At 44.2% G+C, this 12940-nt stretch overlaps 1 protein-coding gene across 1 annotated transcript in view; it reads right to left on the minus strand.

Moving 5' to 3' along the window:
* The window catches only part of LOC143986870 (uncharacterized), a 377747-nt gene that overhangs the window by 213675 nt on the left and 151132 nt on the right, over positions 1-12940 (minus strand). The window lies entirely within an intron of this gene.

Consider the following 12940-nt stretch of genomic DNA (forward strand, 5'->3'; position numbering starts at 1 on the left):
CCAGGCAGGGGGAAAGGCGAGACCATTTGATTTAAACATTACTGTCTTGCTGGTATTTGTTCCAGTTATGTTAATGCTACTGTTAGCAAGGTCAGTATAATTTATAGGAACTGCCATCAGTGGTATGTTTGCTGTACTGGGGTGTAATTTACTGCAAATCCAACATTTCTCATATCCTGACTTCCGAGCATAAGCATATTTAAACTTCAGTAATAACATTTTTTTAGAAAATCCTTCATCCTTGTGAATTTCATTCTGTGAGGTAACCAAACTATTGGTCAGGATTACTGAAACAAAAAGAATAAAAAGATACATGTTGTCATTTGCCAACTGGCTCCTTTTTACAGTGTGAAGCGTGGATCCAGGCTGCTTTACCCTCCAACTTGACCGATGTGGGAGTGGTCAGCAGTACTTGATATGGTCCTTCAAACCGTGGCTCTAAAGCTTTTCTGGTATGTTTCTTTACATAGACCCAATCTCCGGGGCTCAGTGAATGAGTACCTGCTATTGAGTTAGGGTCTGGAAGAGAAGAATACACACTTTTGTGGATCTTAGTTAGATGCTGTTGTAATTGTATCACATATGCAGTCAAACTATCACATTGCAATTGCATACTCTGTGGAAAGTATAAACCTAGTCTGGGTGCATTCCCAAAAAGTATTTCATATGGGGATAACCCTGTTTTTCCCGTTGGAGTATACCTTATGGAGAACAAAGCTAAAGGCAGACATTCTGGCCAAGGTTTATTTAACTCTTGCATAGCTTTTTGTATTTTTAACTTTATTGTCCCATTTACTCTTTCTACTGATCCTGAACTCTGTGGGTGGTAAGGGGTGTGGAAACTTTGTTGAACCCCTAACATAGCCATTACATTCTGCATGATTTCTCCTGTAAAGTGTGTTCCCCTATCTGATTCTATGGTTTCAGGAAGACCAAACCTAGGTATTAACTCTGTAATCAGTTTCTTCGCTGTGGCTTTCGCTGTAGCTGATTTCACTGGATAACTTTCTGGCCAGCCTGAAAATAAGCAGATGCACACGAGACAAAATTCAAATGGGCCGCTCTTAGGCATTTGGATATAGTCAATTTGCAGTCTCTGAAAGGGATACTGGGCCCGAACCTGATGTTTACGTGGGGTTTTCACTCTCTGTCCTGGGTTATTTAACAGACAGATTTGGCATGCAGCACAGTAGTTCCTTGCAGTACTACTGAATCCAGGAGCTAGCCATCCTTGGCTTACAATCCTATACATAGAATTGGAGCTGACATGAGTGGGCAAGTGGACAGCCGCTGCCATTGCTGGGTATAGAGAGGCAGGTAGGCATATTCTGCCTCCTTCCCTCCATATATTGTCAAGGCCTAGCGCTGCTCCCATTTTTACCCATCTATCTTTCTCGCTCTCTCCTGCTTGCTCCTGTAGTTTACTCATCTGCTGCCATGTCGGTTCTGGGATGCTCACCTTTACCGTAGCTAAGGTCTCAGGGCTTACTTCCCCTAGAGCTGCTTGTTTTGCAGTTAAATCTGCAAATGCATTTCCTTTTGCCTCAATTGTTTTTGCGCTCGTGTGTGCCGCTATCTTCATAATGGCTACTCTTCTAACTTTTTGAAGATTGTTCAGGACTCTTTTGATTCCTTCACCATGTTTAACAGGTGTGCCTGCTGCTGTAAGGTAACCTCTAGCTTTCCATATGTGGCCATAATCATGTGCAACACCATAAGCATAGGCAGAGTCAGTGTAAATGTTCCCTTCTTGTCCCTCTAAGTGTTCTAAGGCTTTTTCTAAGGCCGTTAGTTCCGCTTCTTGTGCCGACATGTGTGCTGGTAATGACTTTGCCTCAATTACCTGTGTGTCCGTTACCACAGCATAACCTGTGTGATATTTACCTTTGTCATCGGCAAATCTACTACCATCTATGTACAGTGTGTGTTCTGCATTTGCAATGGGTGTGTCTGTGACATGTGGGAACCCCGTGATCTCTTGTTCCATAAGTTGAAAACAATCGTGTTCATCAGATGTTATGTCATGAAATGAAAGTGTGTCAGAATCCTGAGTTTCTTGTGCTGTGCCTTCACCATTACTCCCCCCTGTCAAATCTGTCTGTAAGGGTAGAAGTTGTGCTAAGTTAAAGGAAGTGCATCGCTGGAAGGTAACATTGGGAGGTAGGAGCAAGGTGCATTGCAGACGCAGCTGCCTCCCCATTGATATGTGTTTTGGCTGAACTTGTGACAAGATGGCGTGTATGTCATGTGTGGTATGTACCACTACAGGATTGTCTAAGACAATTTCTGAGGATTTGTCAATGATAATTGACACTGCTGCGACTGCTCGTACACAGGACGGTGATCCTCTAGAGACAGGATCGAGAGCCGAGGAGAAATATGCTACCGTCTTTGTTTGATGTGTTGTTGTGTCAACACCCCTGTTGCGTGTCCCGTGATTTCAGCAATGTACAAATGAAATGTTTTGGTATAGTCAGGGATCCCGATCGCAGGTGCCAAAATTAGTAACTTTCTTAAGGTGCTAAAAGACTTATGACCTGCTTCTGTGAGTACATAGGGTACTATTTTCAAGCAATCATATAATGGCTGCATCAGAGAACTGGCATGTGGTATCCATTGTCTACAATATGATACCATTCCCAGAAACATACGAAGTTGCTTAAAGTTGCGTGGGACATTCATTTGTCTTATGGCCTGGACTCGTTCTTCAGTGAGGTGTCGAGTACCCTGGGATATACAGTGGCCCAAAAAGACAACCTTTTTCTGGCATACCTGTAACTTAGTTCTATTCACTTTGCACCCTTTTTCAGCCAGGAATTGTAACAATGATAGAGTGGCTTTTAAACAAGTATCGTTATCCGGACAACATAACAATAGGTCATCTACATATTGCAACAATACACAAGTGTCAGGTGGTTGCCATTCCCCCAACACTGTCTGTAGGGCTTGCGAGTATAGAGTTGGCGAATGCGCCATTCCTTGCGGTAGGCGTGTCCAGGTCAACTGGCGGTTTTTGAGACGGAACGCAAACCACGGTTGACATTCCTCCGCCAGGAGTACAGAAAAGAAAGCATTAGCCAAGTCTATAACAGTAAATGAGGAGCTATCTGATGGTACTTCTGAAAGTAAAGTATGCGGGTTTGGTACTAGTGGCGTTATTGGGACCAATATTTTGTTTACCGCCCTTAGGTCTTGTACCATTCTATACTTTACTGGGCCATCCCCCAATGTCTTTTTCTTGACCGGATACAATGGGGTATTGGCTGGTGACTGTATTTCTTTTAATGCTCCACTTTTGAGTAGAGCCTCCACTTGTAGTTCTATAGCTGCTTCCTGGGGCGCACTGAGTGGGTACTGTTTCTGCTGGGGGAGAACTGCTCCTGGAATCAGCTGTAGAGTAACCGGGGGTATGGGCAAAAGTCCAACGTCTGCTGGATGTGTTTCCCATAGCCCTTCCGGAAGGCTAGACAGAATTTGATCTATTTCCGGCGAGGGTGTATTGGACAGTTCTGGTTCTACTTCCAAACATTGTATTTTATTACAGATTTCTATACCCTCTGGGTCGTCTCCTATTGCTAAGGTGACCATACCATCTGGATGATAAGTAATGTTTGCTCCTATTTTCTGAAGAATATCTGCTCCTAATAAATTAGTAGGGGCTCCTCTGGAAATCAAAAAGCGTGACAAAAACATGTGATTCCCTATTTTTACTTTTAAAGGTTTAGTCAGTGGGGCATCGGACAAAAGACCGTCATAACCACTTATGGGTATGGTGTCACGGGATGTCATGTGTGGAGGGACTACTGAATCAGATAATAAGCTGCGTGATGCTCCTGTGTCAACTAAACAAGGAACATGTTTACCTTCCACCTTCATCAATATGTGGAGCATTTTATTCTCTGATTCAGCTAGGACTGGGGCAAGTCATGCGGTCGGATCGTCCCTATCATTGGTACGCCTCTGTCTGTAGTCCCTCGTGTCTCTGTCCGTGTTTCCTTCCTGTTCGTCTTTTATTCTTTTCCTACAGTCTCTTTTTATATGTCCCACCTTGTTGCAGTAATAACAGGTAAGAGGTTTACGGGAGGAATTCCCTCCTTCATTGACCCGGGCAACAGTGTTAACTCCCGGTGTCCTTCTGGGTTTAGTTTCTGCTAAATCAGCCTCTATGCCTTGTGCTTTCTGCAACAATGTTCCTCTGTCCCGTATGGCTCTCCATTCGGGAGTACATGCCTTCAGTTTGTCACCTATTTGGGGTACTAGTCCTTCCATAAACTGTCGATTGAAAGCCCTAATGGTGACGGGTAAGGCTAAATCTAGACCTTCGTCAGCCATCATGCTTTCCATGTTGAGGTAAAATTCTGTAACAGTCTGACCTGGGGCCTGTTTTATGGGCGCTGTCGAACCCCTTTCCTGCTGTTTCCCTTGGCAAAATTCTCGTAACTGATTAATAAACAGGGGTCTAGAGTCTATATGACGGGGGTGTATTCCTGGTGGATCTGTCGCTGGATCCCCTTGTGGTCTATGTGGAGCAATTTCATTCATAAATTGATTAAACATCGTTAGTGTCATTTTATGTCTACACAAATCTTCCCCATCTTGCCAAGTTGCTTCATGTGTGTCTAGTAATTGTGTCACGAATCTACAGAATGCGGCAGGTTTTGCTACGGGATCAGGAGCATTCTGTATTAATGCCATAAGAGTGTCAGCCGACCAAGGTGTCCATGTCCTCAGAACGACTTGTCGAGTCACTGTAGGTGGCTGTCCTGCTTGACCCGCATTTGGATTATTTACTTGTATTACCCTAGTCCGACTGTGGACTGGAGCTACGGACTCTGGTCTTTGAGCTCCGCAATGTACACATTCCTGTGCCCAGTCTGTATTCTGGGTACCGCATACTCGGCATACCCATCCTCTTCCTCTTAAGGAAGGATAAAGTTTTGGTCTTTCGCTACCTGGTGTGGTAGTGGTATAAGGAGGTGGAGTACCTTCCGTTTTTACTCCATCCTCGGGAGCAGAAGGGAGACTCTTGCGTCGGACCTTCATGTCCCATCCACCCTGTTCATGACAATACTTCCATCCCTCCTCTTTAGCCCTGTTGGAAACCTTAATTAAACATTGTATTTGTGATACCCATCTGTTCTGCAGGACCTCCCCCTGTCTGTCTCTCTTTATATTCTCCCAACCTTCTACACTTAGCCCATTTTCTCCATCCATTCCAAATTTCTTGAGAACCCTATTCGTGCCCTGTGCCTTGTCCTTCCCATACAACATTGTAATTATGTCTTTAACAGCATAACATTTCTGAGATTCCTCCTGGGGTTTACCATGTGTCTGGCCCATTTTGACAGTCCTGCCTAGGTGGCGTTTGGATCACTTACTAAGTGTCTCGTTGCCTTCTCCTCCTAGGGTGCCAAAATACTAAAAACCTCTCCTGGATGAGATTTCTGAAATCGAATTACTTTATATGCTAGCCAACTGACAAATATTATGACCAGACTGACAGCTACAACATATACAAGCATTCCCTTTGGTGGCCAAACACATATAACTAGATCTCCGGGCTTTGTGGAGACCTTATTCCCTTCCCATTACCATGGAATCTCTCAGCATTCGTTTCTTATTCCTGCTTTATTGAGGCAGTCAGGACTTATACTTTCAACCCGTTTTTAGGCTCATGAATCAAAAAGCGTATATCAAACTTAAGTGTCGGACCCCCAAGTACTCTTACGAGTTAAGGGCGCATTCCGTTACCCATTGGGATGATATATGTTTCAATTCACACCATACAAACAGGGCTTATCTCAGTCACAACAGACAGATGACAAGGAGACAGACAAGAAACAACGGTAACATAAGTCAAATATTAAATTCAAGACCCGCTTACTACAGAGGTTGGTTTTACCTGAAGAACAATACAGACAGATCAGGTGGGCACAAATCTAAGAAGCACAGAGTTTATAAGAAAATAAAGCTTTTCTTACCTGCGCAGGATTTGTCTGTGGTTCCTGATATGCCCGACCTCTTTGTTCCGTCCTTATGTTCGTTCGCCTCTTGTAGTTTCTTTAGCGAAGTCCCTTGTTCGTGCGCCAAAAATGTTAGGTGTGACTACTGCAAGTCACCTATTCATAAGTTATGTTACCGTTTCCCAATTATTATTAGAGTCTTATCTAAGCAAGGAGACACGGAAAACTTCTCAGTATATCTGCTCAGACCGTCGCACTTGCTTACTCTGAGATTTCTTTATTATCACACAGCTCTTATATACACAAAGGAAAGACAGACGTTAAAAATGTTGAAACAAAACAACTTCTATAAAAGGCAATGTCTTCTGTGCTTAAAGCTGACGCATTAGTTGACCCTTATGACCTGGCTTCCTCTTTGTGTGTACGTGACTGGATGTGACTGCACCCATCCGGCCTTTAAGAATGATGTCTTTAAAACAACTGAAAACAGACGAGATAAGCATTAATAAGAAATATACTGTCAACCATTTTTATTCTTATAACTTGATCCTCACAAAACGAGGGCCAATGGAGCCAAGCCAGGTACCTGTAACCACGGGTCCCATCATTCATTGTACTTGAGTGGAGTACCACGGGGTTTCATGATATGTCTCTCCTTAAGCAATGTGGAGTTATCTTGGGTTTGCCACTCCTCCGACGTGGGTGGTAGAGGCGTCATTCACTTTAACAGAATACATTTACCTGCCAAAGACAAGAAGCGAGATATAGCAGTCCGGGCACGGGGTGTAAGTAGATCTTCATCTAAAAACCCCAATATACAAGTCTAAGGATCATTTGGTAGGGTCACCTGAAACGCTTGGTTTATAACCGATATTACTCTATTCCAATAGCGTACCAGTTTAGGGCACCACCAACACACGTGTAAATGGTCCACAGGGGTACCTCCACACCTTGGACATTCTGGACTCTCTCTACATTGCCATTTATACAATTTAAGGGGAGTTCTATGTACTCTGAGAATAACAAAATGCTGTGACAACCGTTGGGTAGGAGAAATAGACATTAACCCTTTCATGACTAAGCCTATTTTTGGAATTTGGTGTTTACAAGTTAAAATCCATATTTTCTACTAGAAAATTACTTGGAACCCCCAAACATTATATATATTTTTTTAACAGAGACTCTAGAGAATAAAACGGCGATTGTTGCATTATTTTATGTCACACGGTATTTGCGCAGCGGTGTTTTAAATGCAACTTTTTGGGAAAAGGGACACTTTCATGAATAAAAAAAAAAAAAACAGTAAAATTAGCCCAATTTTTTTGTATAATGTGAAAGATAATGTTACGCCGAGTAAATAGATACCAAACATGTCACACTTTATAATTGCACGCACTTGTGGATTGACGACAAAGTACGGTACCTAAAAATCTCAATAGGCGACGCTTTAAACATTTTTTACGGTTACCAGGTTAGCGTTACAGAGGAGGTCTAGTGCTAGAATTATTGCTCTCGCTCTGACGATCGCGGCGATACCTCACATGTGTGATTTGAACACCGTTTACATACGCGGGCGCGACTTCCGTATGCGTTTTCTTTGCTTTGCGAGCTCGCGGGGACGGCGGGCGCTTTAAAAAAAATGTTTTTATTTTTTTATTTTTTTTATTTATTTTGAAATGACTACATTGTTTAAAAAAAAAAAAAAATTGATCACATTTATTGCTGTCACAAGGAATGTAAACATCCCTTGTGACAGTAATAAGCGGTGACAGCAGTGGCGGCCCGCCCATAGGGGGCGCCCGGGCGCCGCCCCCCCTCTCCCTAGGTGTAAAAAAAAAAAAGTTAAAAAAAAAAAAAAAAACGGGCCCTTTAAGACATTTAAAAAAAAAAAAAAAGCTTCCGCCCGTAAAATCACTGTGATTCTACGGGCGGGAGCATTGTCATTCTTAGACAGGCAGTCACTTCCGGCTGCTTCACAAAACCCGGAAGTGACGTCGACAGCTCCGTTCTTTAGCCCGAGCGGAGCTGCCAGACAGTGAGACAGGTGAGTCACCGCATAAAGGCTTTCTAGTTTCTACTTTGTTGAGAATGTTCATGCATTTAGCTGAATGAATGCAAAAAGCTTTCACAGCCAGGTTTCCCCAGGCCAGGCGACTTTTGCCATGGCCAATCAGAGAATGAGCTCTGAAGGGGGAACTCCACGCCAAATTTCTGAAAAAAAAAATTTGACGTGGGTTCCCCCTCCGAGAGCATACCAGGCCCTTAGGTCTGGTATGGATTCCAAGGGGAACCCCCTACGCCGAAAAAACGGCGTGGGGTTCCCCCCCAGATCCACACCAGACCCTTATCCGAGCACGCTACCTGGCCGGCCAGGAAAGGGGGTAGGGACGAGCGGGCGCCCCCCCTCCTGAGCCGTACCAGGCCGCGTGCCCTCAACATGGGGGGGTGCCTTGGGGGAGGGGGGGCGTGCGGCCCCCCCACCCCAAAGCACCTTGTCCCCATGTTGATGAGGACAAGGGCCTCTTCCCGACAACCCTGGCCGTTGGTTGTCGGGGTCTGCGGGCTTATCGGAATCCGGGAGCCCCCTTTAATAAGGGGGCCCCGGATACCGGCCCCCCCCCACCCTATGTGAATGAGTATGGGGTACAATGTACCCCTACCCATTCACCTGTGAAAAAAAGTACAAAAAAAAACACAACACAGGGTTAAAATATTTTATTGCACAGCTCCGGGAATCTTCCGTCTTCGGGGGTCTTCTCGCCGGACTCCTCCGCTATCTTCTTGTAGCTCTTTTGCTAGCGGAGGAGCCCGGCTTTCTTCCTTGCCGCCGGCCTCTTCTTCCGGCTTCGGGGGTCTTGTCCCCCTCTTCGGTTCTTCTGCCGGGCCACCGCGCCTTCTTATAGCTCTTTTACAGGCGGTGGCCCGGTCTTCTATCGCCGCCGCCGCCCGTTCTTAGCGTGCTCGGATAAGGGTCTGGTGTGGATCTGGGGGGACCCCACGCCGTTTTTTCGGCGTAGGGGGTTCCCCTTGGAATCCATACCAGACCTAAGGGCCTGGTATGCCCTCGCAGGGGGGAACCCACGCCAATTTTTTTTTCAGATTACATAAGGGGCGTGTTTTATGAGAAGTGGGAGGGGCCAAAATGATGGGCGGGGTCATGATGGGCGGGGTCTGGCGCCCCCCCATCAAAAAACTTCACCAGCCGCCACTGGGTGACAGGTACTCTTTATGGAGGGATCGGGGGTCTAAAAGACCCCCCACCCCTCCTTTAGACTTCAGTGTATTCAGATCGCCGAAAACGGCGATTCTGAATACCGGATATTTTTTTGGCAGCCGAGTAAACGGGAAGTGGCGTCATGACGTCGCTTCCGTGTTTACTATGAGGAGACTGGAATGAAGCCGATTACGGCTTCGTTCCAGTTCCTCCCCAGAGGCCGGAGGCATCGGATGGCGAATCGGTGCTCCCGATCCCCTCCCGCTCCTCCGGCATAACAGCCGAGCGGCTTTTTTCATATAAAGATGATATACGAAGAGACCCATATAAAGATGATATACGAAGAGACCCATATAAAGATGATATAAGAAGAGATCCATATAAAGATGATATAAGAAGAGATCCATATAAAGATGATATAAGAAGAGACCCATATAAAGATGATATAAGAAGAGATTCATATAAAGATATGAGAAGAGATCCATATAAAGATGATATAAGAAGAGGTCCATATAAAGATGATATAAGAAGAGATCCATATAAAGATGATATAAGAAGAGATCCATATAAAGATGATATACGAAGAGACCCATATAAAGATGATAGAAGAGATCCATATAAAGATGATATACGAAGAGACCCATATAAAGATGATATAAGAAGAGACCCATATAAAGATGATATACGAAGAGACCCATATAAAGATGATATAAGAAGAGATCCATATAAAGAAGATAGAAGAAGAGACCCATATAAATATGACATGAGAAGAGACTCATATAAAGATGATATAAGATGATACAAAAAGAGACCCATATAAAGATGATATACGAAGAGACCCATATAAAGATGATATAAGAAGAGATCCATATAAAGATGATATAAGAAGAGACCCATATAAAGATGATATAAGAAGAGATTCATATAAAGATATGAGAAGAGATCCATATAAAGATGATATAAGAAGAGGTCCATATAAAGGTGATATAAGAAGAGATCCATATAAAGATGATATAAGAAGAGACCCATATAAAGATGATATACGAAGAGACCCATATAAAGATGATAGAAGAGATCCATATAAAGATGATATACAAAGAGACCCATATAAAGATGATATAAGAAGAGACCCATATAAAGATGATATACGAAGAGACCCATATAAATATGACATGAGAAGAGACTCATATAAAGATGATATAAGATGATACAAAAAGAGACCCATATAAAGATGATATAAGACCTTTCCTCTCCTTTCTAGTAGCTACTTGATCTATGAGTGGAGTGTCTATCTGTAGGAGAGATGTGGACCTGGTTTGAATAGAATGTGGATGGTGAAGATGAAGGTATTGATAAAAGCTAGTTGTGAGTAAACGAAACTCGAGTTGTAAGTCTTTAAAGGATTTTAGATGGCCATTGGTATATAATTGATACAGGAAATGTATATCCCTAGAATACCAAGCAGAAAAGCCCTGTAGTTTCCCAAATCTTCTCTAGTTGCCCCTTTTTGCAGATAGGATGAAATCTGGAAATGCCATCATAGCCCATAATAGATCACATCTCGTCCCAGACCTTAGCCATGAGGATGAAGGCAGGACATGTGGAACAATCCCAAAACCCACCCGCCTCCAATTAGGCCAACAGAGGATATATATTAGACCTAGACAGCAGTACAGCTTGAATGGGGTCCCTACCATCTAAAGTCCCCCACCCAGCAAAATGTTGCAGCTGTGAAGCCAGGAAGTATAACCTAGCAGAGGGGACAGCCAAATCTCCACCATCTTTGGGCTGTTGTAGAATAGGTAAGTGGATCCTAGGCTGCTTCTCTTTCCATATCAGAGTGTCTATCCTCTTAACCACTTGCCGACCATCCAACATATATGTACGGTCGGCAGCTCTTTTGCACAAAATTATACACAGGTAGGCCATTTCCTGCAATAGGTCTGGGTAGCGCATTGCACACCACGGGTGACTAGCTCCCACACTGTGATTGGACACAGCGGGATCCAATCAGCAGGTCCAGCGAAAATTCGATTTTTTTTTTTCCATTTTGTTTACTGGATGTTTTATAACCGAATTAAAAAATATTGTTGTTTGTTTTTTTTTTCCTACCATTTATTTATTTGATATTTTACTATACAATTTTTTAAGAGTCTCGTGGGGGGGGTGCTTTGGTGAGATATCAGGGGTCTAACCTTTGAGACTGAGAAAGGAGCTTGAGAACACTCAGCTGCACAGAATGAATGGAATAGCTCTGTATAGAACTGCCCCTTCATTCACAAACTGAAGCATAGTAAATACAGTTTACTACCTTTCAGTTATGTCTCTCCATTCAGAAAATGCTTCACCCTGACAGATACCCTGCACCAGCCAGCAGGAGAGGGGAGGGAGGAACTCTGGAGCAGTGGAGACAAGTGGATGGGCCAGGAGAGAGCACGGGGAGGGCAGTAAAAAGTACAGGGGGGCTGCAGAGCACACGGGGGGCAGCAGAAAGAAGCTGCATAGGAGGAGCGGTGGGTGCGGTGGCATATAGAGGAACTGCTCTTTCCATTTCCCCCACTTCTCCTCTCCATCCCACAGGCTTTTAGCAGTTGCAGGAGGAAAATGGAGAGATCAGTTTTTTATTGCATTTTAGTCTAAATATGAGATCTGAGGACTTTTTGACCTCAGATCTCATATTTAAGAGGACCTGCCATGTTTTTGTCTATTACATGGGATGTTTACATTCCTTGTAATAGAAATAAAAGTGGAAATTCTTTTTTAAACAGCGTAAAAATCAAAAATAAGAGGTAAAATAAATAATAATATAAAAAAAAAAAATTAAAATGCGCCCCGTCTTGCCAAGCTCACGCACAGAAGCGATTGCATACGCGAGTAGCGCCCGCATATAAAAACGCTGTTCAAACCACACATGTGAGGTATTGCCGCGATTGGTAGAGCGAGAGCAATAATTCTAGCCCTAGACCTCCTCTGTAACTGAAAGTTTCTCTGTATCAGAGTTTCTCAAACTTTTACCAGTCAAAGTGCAACATATTGCCTCTTCACTGCATGGTAAGTATGGTATGGCAGAGATCAGTAGTGAGCGGAGTGGAGTTCAGAGGTCGGTAGTGAGCAAGGTGAAGTTCAGAGGTCACTAGTGAGCTGGGTGCAGTACAGAGGTCAGTAGTGAGTGGGGCAGAGTACAGAGGTCAGTAGTGAGCGAGGTGGAGTACAGAGGTCAGTGGTGAGCGAGGCGAAGTTCAGAGGTCAGTGGTGAGCGAGGCGGAGTACAGAGGTCACTAGTGAGCTGGACAGAGTTCAGAGGTCAGTAGTAAGAGGGGCAGAGTACAGAGATCAGTAGTGAGCGAGGTGGAGTTCAGAGGTCAGTAGTGTGCGAGGTGGAGTTCAGAGGTCAGTAGTGAGCAAGGTGGAGTTCAGAGGTGACTAGTGAGCTGGGCGGAGTTCAGAGGTCAGTAGTGAAAGGGGCAGAGTACAGAGATCAGTAGTGAGCGAGGTGGAGTACAGAGGTCAGTAGTGAGCGAGGTGCCGTACAGAGGTCAGTAGTGAGCGAGGTGGAGTACAGAGGTCAATACTGAGAGAAGCAGAGTTCAGAGATCAGTAGTGAGTGGGGCAGAGTTCAGAGGTCAGTAGTGAGCGAGGTGTAGTACAGAGGTCAATACTGAGAGAAGCAGAGTTGAGAGATCAGTAGTGAGCGAGATGGAGTTCAGAGGTCAGTAGTGAGCGAGGTGGAGTTCAGAGGTCAGTAGTGAGCGAGGTGGAGTGT

Source organism: Lithobates pipiens, unplaced genomic scaffold (assembly GCF_037356315.1).
Source record: "Lithobates pipiens isolate NorthernLeopardFrog02 unplaced genomic scaffold, aLitPip1_a1.2 Scaffold_18, whole genome shotgun sequence".
Classification (NCBI taxonomy): Eukaryota; Metazoa; Chordata; class Amphibia; order Anura; family Ranidae; genus Lithobates; species Lithobates pipiens.